The sequence below is a fragment of the Rhinoderma darwinii genome, chromosome 1 (genome assembly GCF_050947455.1).
Source record: "Rhinoderma darwinii isolate aRhiDar2 chromosome 1, aRhiDar2.hap1, whole genome shotgun sequence".
NCBI classification, from domain to species: Eukaryota; Metazoa; Chordata; class Amphibia; order Anura; family Rhinodermatidae; genus Rhinoderma; species Rhinoderma darwinii.
In genome coordinates this window covers 293,650,132-293,657,963 of record NC_134687.1, presented here as the reverse complement: position 1 = coordinate 293,657,963, position 7,832 = coordinate 293,650,132, and positions in this window count along the sequence as shown.

Genomic DNA, 7,832 nt, shown 5'->3' with positions numbered 1-7,832 from the left:
AGATATCATCCAGATATACCAGAACACAGACATACAGTAGATCCCGGAAGATGTTGTTAACTAATTCCTGAAACACAGCTGGAGCGTTACACAATCCAAAGGGCAACACAAGATATTCGTAGTGACCATCACGGGTGTTGAATGCGGTTTTCCATTCGTCACCCTTGCGGATACGGATCAAGTTATAAGCCCCACGTAGATCCAGCTTTGTTAAAATATTGGCCCCACGAATTCTGTCGAAGAGCTCAGCGATTAGCGCCAAGGGGTCCTTGTTCTTGACAGTGATTTGGTTTAGACCACAATAGTTGACACAAGGCCGGAGAAATCCATCTATCTTTTCTGCGAATAACAATCCGGCTCTGGATGGAGAAGTAGACTTCCTGATAAACCCCCTCTTAAGGTTTTCCTTGACGTATGCCGACATGGCTTGGGTTTCAGGCAAGGAGAAAAGATAAACCCGTCCATGAGGAGGTGAAGCTTCAAGGAGAAATTCGGTTGGACAATCGTAAGGGCGATGGGGAGGCTGAAGACATCTGCAAAACAGGCATACTGTGGAGACAGACCAGAGAGGGACGAAGGCATCGGGGACTGGACAGGACGAACCTGAGACAGGCAGTGGTGTAGACATTGGGATCCCCACTGGAGAACCTCTCCGAAATTCCAGTCGAGGACAGGAGCGTGTTGGCAGAGCCATGGTAGTCCCAGCAGGAAAGGGTTAATAGCCTTAGGCAGAACATAAAATACTATTTGTTCTGAGTATAGAACACCCACTTGCAACTTCAAAGGCTTTGTAATGGACAGGAAAGGATCTGGCAGAGGTTGACCATTCACAGAAGCAACTGCTTGAGGTTTCTCCAGAGGAGTCGTGGGCAAGTGGAGACGGTCCACCAAGGGCTGATTGATGAAATTTGCAGCCGCTCCAGAATCCAGATAAGCTGAAACCGAGTGTGATTCTTCACCAGAGGACACCGTCACAGGAATTGACAATTTGGGAGAGAATTTAACAGAAGGCGTCAGTCCACCTAGGGTAGTCTCTCCTATGAACCCTAGGTGCTGGAGTTTCCTGACTTCTAGAGACATTGATGCACAAAATGACCCTTGTGGCCACAGTACAAACAGTGGAATGTCTGGTCAGACAGTTTGACACTGTCCCCCTGCATAGATTCTTCAGGGACAACAACCGAAGGAGGTAGCAGGGGATCTCTGGAACTTAGGCGCCAGTCTATACAGTGAAGGAAATAAGTATTTGATCCCTTGCTGATTTTGTAAGTTTGCCCACTGTCAAAGTCATGAACAGTCTAGAATTTTTAGGCTAGGTTAATTTTACCAGTGAGAGATAGATTATATAAAAAAAAGAAAATCACATAGTCAAAATTATATATATTTATTTGCATTTTGCACAGAGAAATAAGTATTTGATCCCCTACCAACCATTAAGAGTTCTGCCTCCTCCAGATCAGTTACACGCTCCAAATCAACTTGGTGCCTGCATTAAAGACAGCTTTCTTACATGGTCACCTGTATAAAAGACTCCTGTCCACAGACTCAATTGATCAGTCTGACTCTAACCTCTACAACATGGGCAAGACCAAAGAGCTTTCTAAGGATGTCAGGGACAAGATCATAGACCTGCACAAGGCTGGAATGGGCTACAAAACCATAAGTAAGACGCTGGGTGAGAAGTAGACAACTGTTGGTGCAATAGTAAGAAAATGGAAGACATACAAAATGACTGTCAATCGACATCGATCTGGGGCTCCATGCAAAATCTCACCTCGTGGGGTATCCTTGATCCTGAGGAAGGTGAGAGCTCAGCCGAAAACTACACGGGGGGAACTTGTTAATGATCTCAAGGCAGCTGGGACCACAGTCACCAAGAAAACCATTGGTAACACATTACGCCGTAATGGATTAAAATCCTGCAGTGCCCGCAAGGTCCCGCTGCTCAAGAAGGCACATGTACAGGCCCGTTTGAAGTTTGCAAATAAACATCTGGATGATTCTGAGAGTGATTGGGAGAAGGTGCTGTGGTCAGATGAGACTAAAATTGAGCTCTTTGGCATTAACTCAACTCGCCGTGTTTGGAGGAAGAGAAATGCTGCCTATGACCCAAAGAACACCGTCCCCACTGTCAAGCATGGAGGTGGAAACATTATGTTTTGGGGGTGTTTCTCTGCTAAGGGCACAGGACTACTTCACCGCATCAATGGGAGAATGGATGGAGCCATGTACCGTCAAATCCTGAGTGACAACCTCCTTCCCTCCACCAGGACATTAAAAACGGCTCGTGGCTGGGTCTTCCAGCACGACAATGACCCAAAAAATACAGCCAAGGCAACAAAGGAGTGGCTCAAAACGAAGCACATTAAGGCCATGGAGTGGCCTAGCCAGTCTCCCGACCTTAATCCCATCGAAAACTTATGGAGGGAGCTGAAGATCCGAGTTGCCAAGCAACAGCCTCGAAATCTTAATGATTTACAGATGATCTGCAAAGAGGAGTGGGCCAAAATTCCATCTAACATGTGTGCAAACCTCATCATCAACAACAAAAACCGTCTGACTGCTGTGCTTGCCAACAAGGGTTTTGCCACCAAGTATTAAGTCTTGTTTGCCAAAGGGATCAAATACTTATTTTTCTGTGCACAATGCAAATAAATATATATAATTTTGACTATGTGATTTTCAGTTTTTTTTTAAATATAATCTATCTCTCACTGGTAAAATTAACCTAGCCTAAAAATTCTAGACTGTTCATGTCTTTGACAGTGGGCAAACTTACAAAATCAGCAAGGGATCAAATACTTATTTCCTTCACTGTAGGACCTTATTTCTCGACGATCTTCCTGAGTGTGTTCTTGGAACCTCCTGTCGATCCGTGTAGTTAGAAGAATTAGGGCATCCAAAGTAGATGGGAGATCACGACCCGCCCACTCATCTTTTATTTGAGGGGCTAATCCCTGCCAGGATGTTGCCACCAGGGCCTCATTATTCAGGCATGTTCCGCTGCCAAAGTATGGAACTGGATGGCGTACTCTCCTACCGTCAATTCCCCTTGTAGGAGAGTCAGAAGCGAAGTAGCTGCTGAAGACGTTCAGCCCGGTTCCTTAAACACTGTACGAAAAGTCTCCAAGAACAACAGTTGATTGGAACATTTCCAGGCCCCTCATGTTCCCAGATAGGGTTCGCCTATGCCAGAGCTTTGCCAGAGAGAAGGGAGATAAAAAAGACAACTTTGGTCAGATCAGAGGGGAAAAGATGAGCATGCAGCTGAAAGTGGCTTTTGCACTGATTGAGAAAGCTTCTACAGGTTCTGGCATCTACATTGTAACTGTTAAGGATCTGCCAGGCACAGCTTCTGTATCCACGCCCATAGGTAATCAGTCTGCACCTGCTTCTATGTCTGTGAGACTGACTCCATCTTCCACCACTCAGGATGGCAGGCTTAGGAGTGGGAGAGCCTATCACAGCCTGGCCAGATGGAGCTAGCTCCCGCCCTCCGTCTATTTATACCTGCATTTCCTGTTCCTCCTTATTTGTGATTCTTCTCTGTTGGTTTCCTGGCCCTGCTGCAGCTTCTTGAACTACTTGTCCCTGCTTCGTGTTGACCCTGGCTTACTGACTACTCTTCTGCTCTGCGTTTGGTACCTCATACACTCCTGGTTTGACTCGGCTTGTTCACTACTCTCCCGCTCTGCGTTTGGCACCTCGTACTCTCCTGGTGTGACTCGGCTCGTTTACTACTCTTGTTGCTCACGGTGTTGCCGTGGGCAACTGCCCCGCTTTCCTTTGTTCTGTGCTTCCTTGTCTGGTTGTCTGTCGTGCACTTACTGAGTGTAGGGACCGTCGCCCAGTTGTACCCGGTCGCCTAGGGCGGGTCGTTGCAAGTAGGCAGGGACTGAGTGGCGGGTAGATTAGGGCTCACTTGTCTGTTTCCCTATCCCTGTCATTACAGTAACGAGGTGGAAGTGGCAACAAATTACGGACTCAGAACTGACTGGAGTGATGGCAGGTAGTGGAGTAGGTGGAGCAGCAACTGACACAAGATCCAAACGTACTCGCAGATCACACATGTCCGTTTGCATTAGTTGGACCGGCGTCTTGGATTGACCAGAGGGATATATGGCCTGAGCAAACGGTCACGGCTGTGGGGAATGTGGAACCACTGGGCCACTCCGCCGTAAGGGACCAGCAGCTGGTCCAACGAAAGTCAATCACAGTCTCTAGAAAGGGAGTTCCTGGATAGCTGACTTGTGCCGGATAATCAGGAGCTGGCTTGTGCCGGACTATCGGAAGCTGGCTTGTGCTGGATAATCGGAAGATGGCTTGTGCTGAACAACAGAACTTGTCTTGGAAAGAGGACACGGATATTGAAGTTGTCACAGACACTGGACTTGGCACGGACACTGGACATGAATACTGAAGTCACGGACACTAGACTTGGCACACGTTTAACAAAAACGGCTGAAAATACGGAGCTGTTTTCAAGCGAAAACAGCCCCTGATTTTCAGCCGTTTTTTCATCAAACTAGCGTTTTTTGCTGCTTTTTTACGGCCGTTTTTGGAGCCGTGTTTCTATTTAGTCAATGAAAAACGGCTCCAAAAACAGCTCAAGAAGTGACATGCACTTCTTTTTACAGGGCGTCTTTTTAAGCGCCATTATTTGAAAATGAGGCGTAAAATAACCCCCCCGTCGGAACCGAACGCTGTATTTCCCATTGAAATCAATGGGCAGATGTTTGTAGGCGTCCTGCTTTGGATTTTACAGCTGTTTTTCGGGACATTTACGGCCGTAAACACGGCTGAAAATAGCCCGTGTGAACATACCCTATATGTCATTCTTTGGGTTCCTGAGATTCAAAATTCCTGTTTGAGACAAGAGGTGCTGGTTAGCTCCTTGATCATAAATATATAGCTGATTTGTTTTAAACATGAATTATGACAGGAATGGCTTTGAAATATTACATACTAGCAATAAAGCCCAATGTGTAAATAAAAAATACAACAGGCTCTAGAAAAGGCTGCCCCCTAATATGCCATCACTCTGCCACCTGTATGCCACAACTCTGTCCCCTGTATGTCATCACTGTCCCCTGGGTATGCCATCACTCTATTCAATGGGAGAAGGCTGCAATAATGTGAATCGCCGCTACATCTGTGTCGATGATTCACAGTGAGCAAGTAGAAATGAAGGGGAAGCAGGGCTCCTACGAGCATTGAACCCTCTTCAAAACAGCTGATAGGCAGCCATCAATTTTTAGGGACTGGAAAAACCCTTTAAATTACAAAATGCAGATGCATTTGCACGATGATAATCCTCGAAGAAGACGTGGATTTCTTTATAGTTTTTTTTTATGGTTCTATATTTTTTTTAGCTCACCCTATTATACTGACTGTATCCACATACTGACCTTCAGATAGTGAGGCCACCCCATTGTTCAAACACTTCTTGACGTAGTTTTCACGACGTATTCTGCCCGAAAGCAGCATCGGGTAGTTTAGGCTTCGTTCAGAGGTTCCATCGAAGATTTCCGTCAGGGGAACCCATGAACGGAACCCTGACTGAGACAAACGGAAATCATAGGTTTCAATTTGCATCACCATTGATTTCAATGGTGATGGATCCGGTGCAAATGGCGTCCGTTTGCCTCCATTGTGCAAGGGTTCCGTCGTTATGGGCCCGCGGCATGCCCAGTGGCACATTCAATAGTATCTGCGTCCTTAGGACGCAGATACTATTGAACATTATGGCAGAGCAGGGAGGTATCTGCTCTGCCTGCCATTTACTAGGCTACAGGCCACGTACGGCCTACAGCCTATCAGGCACAGGGACAGGAGCCCTGCGCAGGACGGCGTGATGACATCACTGGATCACGCCGGCCTACGCAAGGATTCCGTCAACCTTGTGTCAAAGCTCCGTTGGTCGTGGGAACTAGGGGTCTAGGTGAGTATAATATTTTTTTTTATTTGTTTGGGGGGCACTATCTACAGGGGGGCTGTATGGCAGAATACAAGGGAGAACGTATGGTAGAATCTACAGGTGGGCACTATCTATATAGGGGGGCTGTGTGTGGCACCTAGTGAACGGGGCCCAGTCAAAAGTTTGCTATGGGGCCCAGTATTTCTTAGTTACGCCGCTGGCTTTCGCGTCCCGTGTCAACTGCAGCGATGGAGCCAGAACAGAGAAGGACTCAGGAGCGCCCGAACGAGTGGTGAGTAAAATCAACTACCACTCGGTTCCCGGGTCTCCAGGCTGCATTTATATATAATTATTAAATTACACAGTGGCATAGAGGGGTATAAGAGGGCTGTATACTGTGTGGGGTAAGGATAATTATACTTATAATAATTATAAGGTGGGCATTATAGTGTGTTGGTGGCATGAGGGGGCATTATTTAGACTATGTGGGGGTCACCAGGGGGCATTACACTGTGTGTGGGTCACTAAAAGGCATTATGCTGTGTTGGAGCACTAAAGTGGGACATTATATTTTGTGGGGGGCACTAAAGGGGGCATTATACTGTGTGGGGGCACTAAAGGGGGACATTATACTGTGGGCGGCCACTAAAGGGGGCATTATACTGTGTGGGGGCACTTGGGGGACATTATACTGTGTGTGGGCCACTAAGGGGGCCACTAAGTGGACATTATATTGTGTAGGGGTACTACAGGGGGCAATATACTGTGTGTGGGACTTAGGGGGTATTATACTGTGTGGGCACACAAAGGACAAAATACTTGTCCTTAAAAGGGTTATAATATATTATTAAATATTGTTATTATACCGTATGGGGCAGCTATGGGGGCAATATACTGTGTGGGGGCAATTAAGGGACATTATACTGTGTGGAGGGCACTAAAGGGGGCATTATACTCTGTGGGGGGACTATACAGGGTATTATACTGTGGGGGGCATTATACTTTTTTATGGAGCATTTTTTTTATGATAGGTGAGGCGCCGAAAGAAAATTTCGCACTGGGCACCATCTATCCTAAGGCCGACCCTGGTTATACTGCTCCTGTTTCTACCTGAGATGTTCAGGTGTATTAACAGTTGGCTCAAAACTAATAGGCACAATAAGGCAGATATATTTATATGAATCAAATGTGAAACTATATAGGAAACATTACATATTTCTCAATAGCTTTGACAGGATACTGTTAAATAATACTTCCTCTCTCTACAGGCACTATCTACAGGGGGGCTGTATGGCAGAATACAAGGGGGGCCGTATGGTACAATCTACAGGTGGGCACTATCTATAAAGGGGGGCTGTGTGTGGCACCTAGTGAAGGGGGGCCCAGTCAAAAGTTTGCTATGGGGCCCAGTATTTCTTAGTTACGCCCCTGGCTTTCGCGTCCAGTGTCACGTGACAATGCACTGTGTGTGTCACACTGCAGCGATGGAGCCAGAACAGAGAAGGACTCAGGAGCGCCCGGGTCTCCAGGCTGCATTTATACATAATTATTAAATTACACAGTGGCACAGAGGGGTATAAGGGGGCTGTATACTGTGTGGGGTAAGGATAATTATACTGTGTAACAGTGGGGGCATAAGGTGGGCATTATATTGTGTGTGTGTGGCATGAGGGGGCATTATTTATACTATGTGGGGGTCACCAGGGGGCATTATACTGTGTGTGGGTCACTAAAAGGCATTATGCTATGTTGGAGCACTAAAGTGGGACATTATATTTTGTGGGGGGCACTAAAGGGGGCATTATACTGTGTGGGGGCACTAAAGGGGGACATTATACTGTGCGCAGACACTAAAGGGGGCATTATACTGTGTGGGGGCACTTAGGGGACATTATACTGTGTGCGGGCCACTAAG